Genomic DNA, 12,773 nt, shown 5'->3' with positions numbered 1-12,773 from the left:
CGCTTCCCCGGCGCCCCGCGCGCCCCGCGCGCCCCGCGCCCCGGCACGGGCGCGGCTCCCGGAAGCCGCGGGGGCTGTCGCGGGGTGTCGGGGGCCGCGGGGACGCCGGCGGCCGCGCCGCGAACCGCATTCCTGAGGCTGGCTTCCCGGCACGGCGAGGCTGAACGGTCGCAACCGGCAGGGCCTCTGCAGGGAAAGAAGCGCCCCTTACCACTTTTTTCGCACTGGCTACCCTGCTCCTTGGGCATAGTCACGGGCACTGGGAAACTCTCTGCAACAGGCCCGGCAGCATTTCCAGCAGACAGTTGTCCGAGGGAGCCCCGCTCTCATTCACACAGCTGTTTTCCCAGCTGAATCCGGAGAGGTGCAACTTTCCAGGTACTTCGCAATGCAACACCCCGTGTGTCTCGCTGCCATAAAACATTGGGGAACACTGGAGGTCTTCACAAGCCAATGGGTGTGGGCTTCACTCACAAAACTTCTAACTCACCGTCCATTAACCTGGCCCCCAAATGTTGTTTCTCCACCAGCTGCCCTAAGTAGATTCAGGTGTTGTGAATGGTTAAGGGTTGGACACATCTCCTTGTGTCTCAGGGAGGGAGGCGCTCAGTGGAGTTCCAAAGTTCAACCTCAACAGGCTTTGGGTAGTAAACAGGGAGGATGAAAAAAATCACAATTCTGGGAACATGTGCAAAAATCAGCCTTTCCCAGTGCAGGTCTCTGCAGTGAAACCTGGGATCCACATCCAAGCAGGATTTCTTCATCACTTAAACAGTTAAAATTTTTTTAAGGACAGCACCAGTGCTAAAACCAACATGTAAAATGTTTGAACTGTCTGCGACTTTCTAATCTAAGGTGAAATGAAACAGTAGTTATAAACTGATAATGCATCCTTTGTGAACAGCAGACTACTTAATTTATTTCCCTAATCCAGTTGGTTTATTTTTAAGTTGCCTGAACCTGGGCAATAATTCTCTTTCATTTTTGTCTTAACGCATTTAAAGATGTAAAAAACTAAGTTAAAAGCTTGATGTGGGAACCCAATGCGTTTCTGATAGGTTAAAATAGCTCCTGCCAATGAGGGATCAGAGAGAAGGCATTCCAGTAGGCCGAGCAGGGCTTTTAACAGCACCATGATTAGGCCTTAAGTGAGAAATTATTCTGTGCAGCTTAGGGAACTATTGCTCGAGTGGAATAAGGCTTTCCTCCAGAGAAATTACATTTACTTACACCTGCCTGTATATTTATAAGCTGAATGATCTCCCTAATGGGCTCATGTTTTAAAAAGCCAGAAGGAAGCAGCCTGTGTAAGGATTTCTGAGGGGTCTCCCCTGTATCACTGAGGAGTGACATTTTTCTCACCTTTTATTACTAGCAGATTAGCTGCTACTTCAAGATGCTACTCTTGGAGCAACTGTTTAGGTAAAATTTCTATTAAATAGTTATACCTTCCTGTAGCATTAAAACTCCATTTCCAATGAAAATGAATCCTTTAGGAAGAAGGGGGAAAAAATCAAGAAGTACAAACTAATGCTGATTTTAACTTTAGAACGATTTTGGAAATACAAAATGGTCTGAGTTTCAATGAGCAAAATTTAGGGAATTTAAAATGTTTCAGTGGATTTCATGCAACCACGCATTATAGAAAACCTCTTATAGGTTTGTAATGTGGTTGAATTTCCTTGGGCTCCAACTATCTTTCTGAACTTCAAATCCATTACATATGCAGAACCTGTGACCAGCCAACAGTTTCCTTTCCCCTCCTCACCCTTCCCTGTCTGCACTGCTTTCCTTTTCTGCAAGAAAAGAAGCTCTACTTCATAAGTTCTTAATGAAATCTTCATGAATCTTTATAGTATTTTTAAATGTACAATTATTTTACCTTTCCATATGATTTGACTTTTCCTTAATTAGGAAAACCTAAAGCGTTGCCTGCAAACAAGAAAGCTGTTCAAGTTGCCATAAGTGGTCTTTGGTAGCCTAGACGGTTCCCCAAATCTGCTGCCTATTGTTTTCAATCTTTCCTATATTTTGGAGGCTTCTCGTCTCAGATAAGCAGTATTCATGATAGATGTCCCAAAATGGAATTACTCTAAAAGGAATGGAATTACTCTAAGGGGAAATAACTGCCTGACTATGGATTAAGTGATTTTGGCTTTAGTAAATTAGTGACATCTAAACTTTTAAGAAATCCACATATTTACCTTCAACCACTGAAAAGCTTTTTGGACACAAAGTAATCACTGCTATTACAGGTAAAATCGCAAATGACATCTTGTGCACCTGTTTTACTTTTCTGCCATCTCTATTTAAAACAAAAGAGCATCAGCTGCTCTCTGTCTGCTGTCAGTAGTATTTTAGGAGAAATATTCCAGCGGAGTATAAGGTCGTTATTTAATACCTGTTGCCAATTCTTGAGTTTTGGGAAACTGTAAAACAGCATCCAGTGTGCTTTGGTTAGGATCTGCAGGAAGCACCCTGCATAGCAGGTGCCATTAACAAATGAGCAATAATGCAGAGCAAGCCGGCACCCCCATTTTCTGTGGGTTTGCTGGAGACAATCCTCAGACAGAAAATGAGATCTGTAAGTCAGCTATCAGTCCATAGATCAGCTAAACTCATGAAAACTGTATTTCCCTGAAACCCATATATATCACAAAAACATCATGTCTGATCGAAGGTGTTCCTTGTCTCACTTCACTGAGGTTTACGGGAATTAAAAATTTTCACACATTTTTAGAAGAAAAAAATCCTAAATTTAAAAATTATTCTTACAGGACTGACATAACTTTTGGTTCCTAAAATCATGTGTGTCTTTACAATCAAGCTTAAGGGGACAGAGGACATGGCCTATGAAACCATCACAAATCCTAGACCAGTAATACCTGTTGGGTGCCAAAAACCAGCTAGAGATATCCCAAATGTACCTAATGTATTTTTGTGTGTGTGTGATGTGTTCAGCATACTTTATCCTCCCAATTTTAAAATTGTGACTCCTGAATCTTAATTGCAATTTTAAAAGCAAATTTTCGGGGGCGATTGGGAGGCTCAGTTGGTTAAGCAACTGCCTTCGGCTCAGGTCATGATCCCAGGGTCCTGGGATCGAGCCCCACGTCGGGCTCCCTGCTCAGCGGAGAGCCTGCTTCTCCCTCTCCCTCTGCCTGCCGCTCCCCCTGCTTGTGCTCTCTCTCTAATACATAAATAAATTTTTTTAAAAAAGCAAATTTTCAAAAATTTAAGGATGTTTAATTAAGTCTTATTCAGTACAAATCACCCCCTCGTCCACTGAGCCTATGAACTTTGCTTATTCGCAGAATTCTTCAGCTTATCGTTCACACCTGCCCCGTACACCCTCCATCACGTACAAAACTGTCGGTGCAAACTACCCCAAACCGCAAACCCTCCCAGTGAAATGCTTGGGTATGGAATTCCATTTGAACATCCGCAGTTCAAACAGCAGATGCTGTTCTGAGGTGCATGACCTGGTCCACACTTCTGGCCACTCCATTCAGGTTTCCATTCATCTGAGTTCATTAAGGCTTCATTCTTAGGAGGCTGGCTGAGGTTTCTCTACACACAGGTAACTCTCTTGAGACTGAGTTATTCTTTTTAAAAATATCACAAAATGAAATCAATCATACAGTTTAACTGTCTCATGCCTTCATTACTGCACTTTGAAAGTTACCTTGCATCCAAGTTGGGAGCATTATGCGGTCTGTCCCTTGTTGTAAAAACCAATAGTTTATAATGTAAGGCACCCTGGAATATTGTTAGGTATTTTACACAGTCTTCAAAAAAAGTCAAAGTGGCTAAAGCTAAAAATGTGCAAATGAGAATAAGCAAGTAAGAGATCACACTGCATTCTGAAGGTATTCCAACAGAGATTTAAATAAAGTTACATTTGTCTCCCATTATTTAATTTTGTGGCATAAAAATTACTCACATGTATACAATCAAATGCTTATATTTAAAACATACTCCTTTCTCAGTCTCTTCCTCCCTCCCTCTTTCTCTCTCTCTCTCTCTCACACACACACACTGTTGCCCCCTCCCATCAAAAAAAAAAAAAAAAAAAGTAAAGAAAAGAAAAGCCCCAAAGCTGTTTCAGGCCAGCAATCAATCCAATTTACTGCAGGTACAATTTATATGTACAGTGCATACCACAACAAAACCACAGTATGATGCCAACAGGGCCCTTAAGAAAGTTCTCCCCTAAATCTCTGGAAAGGAGCTTTAAAAGAAAGCAAGGATTACAGGCAGCTAGGAGGTAGGGAGGGGACTTACCTCGAACCCAGCCAAGCGGAAATCAGAGCAGTAATTCTACAAGTCGACAGAGTACACTTTCAAAGCTATAATGGTGTGAAGAAGTGCTGGGCAGCATGGCCTGAAGGCAGCGCTAATACACTGATGACTAATGGCCGGGCCAGGGCAGACAATGAATTTGGGGCTTGAAAACTAACAGAAACCATGCAGTACTTTGACAAATGGGCTTTCACAATTTCATTCATTGAATAACCTTTAAGCACAAAATTGGCTGAGTTCTCTTGGGAATTATATGACATGTTGTTGGACGATGATGTAAGTATTTTCTTTGGTCATTATGACTCTTGAGCAAAATGCAAAAGCACAATATACGGGGACACAACTGTAGATACTACAGATGCAGATGTGGAGCTCCACACAATATTGCCTTTCAGGAGGGGGGCTGGAATGTTCCAGTGCCACCTTATTAACTATGTAATGGCTTGTTCATTCAGTTTCTTTAGAGAGCCATAGATTTTCTGGGACATTTTGTCGGGCTGAAATATACACAACACAGAACAAAAAACACTTTCACGTTAAAAAAAAAAAAAAAAAAAAACAGAAGTGGTCATGAGTAACTAAGAAGTGTGGCACTGAAATATATAGTGCATTTAGAATTACAAATGGGAACAGTCTAATTTTAAGGGGCTACGCAAAGGAAAAGTGCCTTAAAACAACTGAGACACCAGGTGAAGTTTTGCGCTTAGGCACGCATCTAACATCCCATTTCTTTCAAAGGGCTCCCTTCCCTCTTCCCTGCCTAACTAGCCCTTCAATTTACAAATAATAATTTTGGCAATTTTTAAAGAGAGAATGAAATGTCCAAAGTGTCTCCAAATTAACAACACCACTTACTCCAGACAGCATTGCCTTTAGCAGCTCCTAAAAACTTAAGAAAAGGATCTTAAAACAGGAAGCTTAGTGAGCTCATAAAACTGTTGTTGGAGCCAGGAACACATAGCATATTTAATCTGCAAACTGTGGGAGTCTACAGTGATTTCAGCAAGATCTGAGGCATGCCCTCAAGGTTTGCTGGGATCTGGGATTAGGGGGTTGATAAGAACCTCTACTACCCATGGACATGTTTTTCTTCTGCAGTTAAACACAAATGCATAGAGACGTTTGACTGCTGCTTGGCGTTACTGCTCAAGTTATATAAAAGCTTTGCAGCTCCTTTTGCTGTCAATGTATCAAAGTTTAAAAAAAAATCATCAAAGTGTGAAATTTCATTTAAAGTCTTCGCCAGTCTACAGCTCTATTTCACAGGCCCATCACATAAAAGTAAAGATGAAAAATACACTGAAAGTACTTGAAAAAGTTTGCAGCAGTACCCCTGCCCTGTTGTTGTTTATTCTGTCTCCCTTTATTTGCTTTGAAACTCGAACAAATCAATTTTCATCTCGAAAAATGACATGAAGTGAAGGGCAGCATCTTCTACTAGCCTTTAATGAAACGACAACCTGAAGTCATTATGAGAGTGGAATATTTTGCTTAACAAATTAAACTTATACACACACACACACACACGCACACACACATTTCCTCTCTAGTCATTTCAGCATTGTAATTGTTTCTTATGATATAAGTTGGCAGAAAATTTCTTGAATCTTCCAAAACAAGTCAGACCAACTATGGAATATGAATGCCAGCAAAACTAAAACCTCCTTCAAAGAACTCTTTAGCTGGGGATTTACAACAATTGCATAAAGAAGAAAAGTCTGACTTTTAAGATAATCTACTATAGTCTAAAAGCATTAACATTCCATTGCTAAGGTTTTCTTGAGGATTTCATGACTCAGTGATTCACTTTTCCTTTAAGACTGGTTTCTCTTAGTCCATTACTGTCTCCATATAAGTGAGTGCATGGAACAATGATCATTAAATTGTTTCCTTTCCTATGCTCCCAACCAAACCCTAGCCTCAAGAAAGTGGGGGGAGGGGGGCAGGAGAGGGAAAATCTCAGTAAAGCAGGATACCTCATATCCAGGGAAGGACCTCAGAAAGGCTAAGCACAGAGGAAGTCTGAAACCCTTCCAGCATACAGGTAATTAAGAAAACGGGCCAAGAAACAAAGGAAAGTCCAACTTTTAGGCTCAGGCATCAAATTGATAAATTAACGACTCTTTCATTAAATAAGTAATGAAATAACTCAACAGAGCCATTTTTCATCAGTACGGAATTTTCTCATTTCTGTCTGTAGTCCTTTGCAAATGAGGCATACGGTAAAAGTGTGTTTATTTTCAGGGCTCGATCAAGGAATACACACATGTCAAAGGTACTGGGAAACTGTAGGTATCTGAGTTGGACCAACTAGCCTATGAATAATAACACAATCTATACCTCATAAAGTGCTTCTGCATGTGTGAAATTTCACTAGACACCTCTCACTTTGGACTCCTTCAGGCATCTTAAACCAAAGCTTCCCGAGGCTGACTTTAAGAATTATATACCCTGAAAGGATCTCCCCTTAGGCAAGGAGTTTCTAATTAAATAGCTTTTAGTATAAAATAAACTCTCTTCTCTCTGTAAGTACGCTGTTACAACTAATTTAAATGTTATTTCATGTTTGTTTTAGGTCAGACTGTAGTCTAACTGGCCAAAGTGTTTGTGTACCACGTTATTAAGACCAATATTTCCTAACATAAACAAATTCTTTAGATACTTCACACAGTTTACATTGTTAGGACCAATCACCGCAGCTTTATTATTGCCCCTCAACTGAAATACCGTTCTGCTTTAGAAAAATGAAGAGATTTTGAGGTTGTTCCACTACTTTAAAACATAGCATTTTCTTCCTTCAAAATAATCTTGACACATGTAATTAAGAAACTGTCAGACTATTATTAATTTTTAATTTAAAACCTAAATGAAATAATTACAGGAATCAATCAATAAGGCACCTATTCAAATTACAGAACAATTACATAAATACTCAAAATTAATACTCTAGGCCAATTCTTGAAGATTTCAGTCTCTAATATGCTAAGACATCAAACAACGTAAAAAGTGTAACCTGGAGACGATGAATAGTTCCTGCCTTAAACAGACTGAAATGAGATCATTTCAATTGGCCATGGCAGAGGCACCCCCCACCAGCCATGCCCAACACACTCAAGCTGGAACTCTTTTTAAAAGTTAATTTAGTTCCACCAGACACACATTTCAGGGATCTAAAAAAAAAAAAAAAAAAAAGGCCTCATCCAAATTTTGTGCAAAATCACATTTGGAGGGAAAAGCCTAGTTATTGGACTAGTTATTGGGAATTTCCAGCAGAGTGCTCTGGAAAGACTAACTGGGACGAGGAAGGAGGAGAGGAAAAGGAGAGCAGAAGGTGTGTTTTGGGAACTAATGATACCAGTCCAGCTAATGGCACTGCCCATGTCTTTGCACAGGGGCCGGCCCTCCATACCTCTGGCGAAAGGGCTCTTTTACTTGGAGATGCGGACAGTCCATCATTTCAAACCGAAATGGCAGCTGGAAAATGTGGAACAGCTGACAAAGAGCTGGGAGAAAATGTTTTACATAAATACATGTACATATAAACTGGCAGAGGGCCACAAGCGCTGTACCCAAGGCCAGAATCTATTCGGCACTGCACACCAGGGAATGGGAAGTATCGAGGCAGCAGGAGTATCGAGGGAGATGCCTCCTTAATCCTCTTTCTACGCGGGGTCAGCAAGGGAAACCCGGGTCCAGCCCCTCTCGGGACCGCATCTCCTGAAGGAGGTGCAGTCAAGGACAGGAGCACAAAGTTCAGGGAAGGCTAAAAGGCCGGGGTGTGCATTGGCGCTTCGGCATCTGGCGATCTGCTTAAAAGTCGCTTCACAAACTCTCCAAGTTTGGGGTAAATATTTACTCCCTCTCGACTTCCTCCCGCCCATTTTCCCTCGGCAACTCCAGAAAGTAACTGTCCCCTGCAGAGCGATTCATACCCAACTCTGCTCTGCGAAAATGCGGCCTCCTGAATGATTACTGCACGGGCCACGATTACTCGCATCCCCGCACTCACTCCCTGCAACTTCTAACGCTTTTATTTCTTTTGTTTTCTTTTTTCTTTCTTTCTTTCTTTTTTTTTTTTTTTTTTTTTTTGCGCTGTCCCTGTAAAGGAAAAGAAATAAAAGAATCCCAAATCATACACAGATGTACAACTTTCACTTTTCCTCTCCGACGACCGCGGCGCGCCCCTCCGCATCCCCGCACACCACACCCCCGCCCTCCGGAGGCTGCGCGGGCTGCCTGCGGCCCCCGCAGCCGCGCTCCCCGCGCGGACCCACCTCGCCGCCCGCCGCCGCCCCCGCCCGCCACCCGAGGGGGACGCAGCCGGGCGAGGGAGGGCGCCGGCGCTCTGGGCGGGGAGCGGGGGCGCGGGGTGCCGTCACCGCCGCTGCGAACTTCGTCCCCCTCCAGCACGGGAAATTCTCCGGTCCGTCTCCGGCTTGCCGCGGGCTCAGGCACTTGGCAAGGGAGCCCCGAGGAGGAGGAAGCGAATGAAAGCCTGGCTCCGACGCCGCACGGGTTGCTCTCCAAATCTGGGCGCCTTCTGACAGCCATTTTCATTTCCTCCCGCTCCCCCCGTCGGGGACCCCCTCTCGACCCGGAGGCGCGGGCGCGGCCGCAGGAGCGGGCTGCCGGGTGCCAGGCCCGCGAAACAAAGAACTTCGGGCGGGACGTACCTGCGGCGGCGGCGGCTGTCAAGTCCCCGAACTCCCCATAGACCCGCGTCCGGGGCGCGGGCGGGCGGCTTCGGGCTCCGCGCGGCCGCGGGCGGCTCGGGCTACGGCGAGCGGCCGGGCCGGGCGCGGGGTGCGCCCGCCGCGGGCATGGTGCGGCGCGGGCGGCCGCCGGGCGCGCGGGGAGGGCGAGTCGGCGCGGCGAGTGTGCGCGAGGGCGAGTGTGCGAGCGCGCCGGTGCCGGTGGCGCTGCCCCTGCCCGCTCCCTCCCGCTCGTGCAGCGCCGGCATCGGTTTCAGGGATCGTGTAATCCGATCCCTTCTGACTCACAGGCCCTGAGTGACAGTTCTGATTCGGTTCACCCGCTGGAGGGAGGGGAAAGAGAAAGAAAGCGAGCCCCCACCGCAGTCCCCTCCTGGCATCCAATCGACTTTCTGGAGGAAGGTCCCATCCCGGCAGGGCCGTCCGCGCTGGGTGGAGGAGCCCCCCGCCCCGACCCCGCGCCGCCGGCGCTACTCACGGGGTGGAAAAGTTGTCCCTCGGCTCTCGCTTCCCTCCCTCGCGCTCCCTCCTTCCCTCTTCTCCTCCGCTTCCTCCTCCTCCCCGCGCTCCTCCTCCACCAAGTTTTAACAGAAGTTGCCGGACTCTCCCCTCTCCTCCGCACTCCCTCTTCCTCCGCCCCCGCCCCCGCCCCGTCCCTTTTCTTTCTGCCACTCGCCGGCGCGGTGCGGACGCGCTGAGCAGCGGGACGCCCGCCGCCGCAGGGGGCGAAGTTGGGAAAACTTGGAGTGCTGCTCGCCTTACTTTTGCTTTCTCGCTCCTTCCAGGCCGCGCCGGGGCCCGCGCTTCCCCGCCCGCCGGGGCCCCGCGCCGGGAGCGGGTCCCAGCTGCGACGCGGGCGGCGGCGGCGGCGAGGAGGCGGCGCGCCGCGGGCCGGGCTCGGGGGCTGGGCTGGGGGGGCGGGTGGAGGGAGCCCGGGCGCCCCGAGCCACGCGCGCGCCTCTCCCCTCCCTCCGCCTCCTCCGCCTCCTCCGCCCCTCCCGGGTCCTCACTCAGGCATATTCAGGCCCGCTCCTCCTCTTCCCCCTCCTTGACCCCGCGCCCGCTCGGCGCGCCGAGGCCCCACCCACCCGGTGAGGGGAAGGGGGCCCGGGCGTGATGTCACGGCCGCGCTCCCCGCCCGCGCCCGCGGCCCCGCCCGGACGCCCCCGCCGCCCCCACCCCACAGCGCCCCGCGCGCCGTGCTTCGTCCTGTCTGCTTGCATCGCCTCCCACCCCGCCTCGGCTCTCCCTTCTCTTGCTCCCAGTTTGGGCTCCCCTTTCTTCTTTGAAGGCCTCTCGGATCACACCCGCATTGCCTCCCCACCTCCTCCTTTTACATTTCCCCCAAGCCAACCCTGAAACTCCCTGGCTTGCCAGAGGATGCTTTTGGAAGTTTAGGTTTTTCCTCTCCACCGGACTCATCTGCCCTTGGGGCCAGATCTGGGAAGTGGGAACTCCCACTACACAGCCTACAGTCCCCATGGGCCACTTTATAAAGGACACAAAAACAAAGACCCTGCGGCTTTGGAGCTTGGACTACAACGTGGTGCTTTCCCCTGAGCTACAAAGTGTCTCTGTCCCTGATTTATTTGCGGCGGCCCACACTAGTGAAATTTATTTTCCCTCCTTCCTTAGCCGGGCCGGCAACGTTCATCTGTTCCCTTTGAATGTACCCAACCTGGACCTGTAGCTGAAAAAAGGAATTGGGGGGGAGGGGGGGAACAAATGAAGAAAAAGAAAGAAAAGAAAACCTTGTGACATTCCAAAATCCATTCTTCTGGGGTAAGGGAGAGTTTAACCCACCCACCAGCCACCAGCCATGCAGGGAGCTGAGGGTGCACTTGTGTTGACTCGCTGAGCTTCTTGACTGAAGGAAGAACGTGGGTGGATGAATGATTAGCTATTATGATTTGAAGAGCATTTTGAGATTCAAACGCTTAACTGGAGAATTTTTTTTAACGAAATTGATGGTGGTATTCACTATTTGTTTCCTGAGACTTGTTGCTTAGCTCAAAGACACGACAGAAGGAGACCCTGACTTCAGCTTTTATGGTAGAAGCTGGAGATAAAGTAGGGCTGAAGGTCTTTTTTAGCCATTTATTTTAAGATTTCTCTCTCTACCTTAGCACTCTTTGAGAGGAAAGAAAGAAAGAAAGAAAAGAAAGAAAGAAGAAAAAGAAAGAAAGAAAGAAAGAAAGAAAAAGAGAAAGAAAGAAGAAAGAAAGAAAGAAAGAAAAAGAAAGAAAAGAAAGAAAGAAAGAAAGAAAGAAAGAAAGAAAGAGAGAGAAAGAAAAAGAAACTACCACTTACTCATCATACAGAGCAGAGGTCTCAGGATACCTGGGTGGTGGTCCCAGCTTCCCCTCACTAACTGGCCTCAGGCCCAGGCCAGGGAGGATTCTTTGAGCCTCTGTAGGCTCTGAGTCCATCTGTGGGATGATGATAGGAAAACCAGGCCGCAAACCTCCCAGGATGTGTGTGGGTTTGCAATGAGATAATGCATGTGAAAGTATAAAGGGACACAAATGTGTAAGAATTATTATCATCCTTTTGCAACTGCAGAGAACTGCAAGCTACTCTTTCCCATATATACTCCTCCAGCATCAGTCACATTTTTTTTTTTTTTGTATTCAAGTACTGCTTCTGCCTCAATCACATGAATGCAAATAATACATGCCGATAGTCTCTTCTGTTCACCCACTGGCAAAAAAAATAAATAAAAGAAGAAAGACAGCCAATAAATCAACAACTTGAGTAAACTAGATATTTTGACTTTTACTTAACACAGTCTTCGAGCACATTTTGGATCATGAAGATCTCGATTCTCAGTTTTTTAAAAGACAAGAACAAAGAAAAGGCAGCTAATCTTTCCTCTTATGCCCATCAGAATAGCGGAAAACAAAAGGGAAAGAAGATGCTGACGTCTCCTGTGTGTCCCCATTTCTTCACCTTAGATTCTTGGCAGAGCCTAACTGCTCTCCGCCTCAGTGGTAAACATATCAGTGGGCACATTTTGCAAAATAGTGGAGTTTAAAAAAAAAATGATTTGCCTTAGTGTGAGTTAAATAATGCCGTAATGTTGTGACTTTCTATTTTAACACAAGAACTCTTTTTTCCCAATGAAATCTTCTATGGAACCCTAAAGTATAAAAAAAGAGAGTTACTCCCCTTGTAATTGGGATGGTGGGGTCTCAGAGCCCAGCCCCCTTGCCTTCCTCTTGTCACCCACCCCTTTTCTGCAGTGGCTCCTAAGACATCTCAAAAAATCCCAAAGTCACACTGAAAACATTGGAACCTCCCTGTAATGATAAACAGGCACTTACAGATGTACTGGGCTCTGAGGTTGCCCTTCCTCCATATCTAAAATTCCACCATTATACATTCATTTATTGCTCTCTCTCATCAGTTCTCTTTTCAAATGCAAATCTCCTAGGAAATTTTAATATAGTGAGTCCTCAAAATGATTAAGCGTATAAGACAGATTTTTTTTTCCTCTTTGGCAAAAATTGGATAAAGTAGGAGACTTGAAGATATTTGTATTCGTTTCCTAGGGCTGCCATGACAAACTACCACAACCTGGGTGGCTTAAAACAACAAAAATCTATTGTCTTATAGCTCTGGAGGCTAGAAGTCCAAAATCAAAGTCTCAGCAGGGACTTGCTCCCTCTGAAACCTCTAGAGGAAGATCCTTCCTTGCCTCTTCCTGGCTTCTGGTGATGTCTGTCAATCCCTTGCATTCATTGGCTTGAAGCTGCTTCA

The 12,773-nt window shown here is 46.3% G+C and overlaps 1 protein-coding gene across 2 annotated transcripts in view; it reads right to left on the bottom strand.

The window, feature by feature from the left end:
• Positions 1-9,569, bottom strand: part of GLI3 (GLI family zinc finger 3) — a 273,042-nt gene extending 263,473 nt beyond the window's left edge. For both annotated transcript variants that reach the window (XM_035026515.1, XM_035026516.1), the window contains exon 1: positions 9,493-9,569. The gene's annotated coding sequence lies outside the window, so the exon portion shown is untranslated. The remainder of the gene's footprint in view (positions 1-9,492) is intronic.
• Positions 9,570-12,773: the final 3,204 nt, after the last annotated feature.

The sequence above is a fragment of the Mirounga leonina genome, unplaced genomic scaffold (assembly GCF_011800145.1).
Source record: "Mirounga leonina isolate KUSES-001 unplaced genomic scaffold, KU_Mleo_1.0 Mir_199, whole genome shotgun sequence".
In the NCBI taxonomy this organism is placed as follows: domain Eukaryota; kingdom Metazoa; phylum Chordata; class Mammalia; order Carnivora; family Phocidae; genus Mirounga; species Mirounga leonina.
This window is presented reverse-complemented; position numbering and strand designations above follow the sequence as displayed.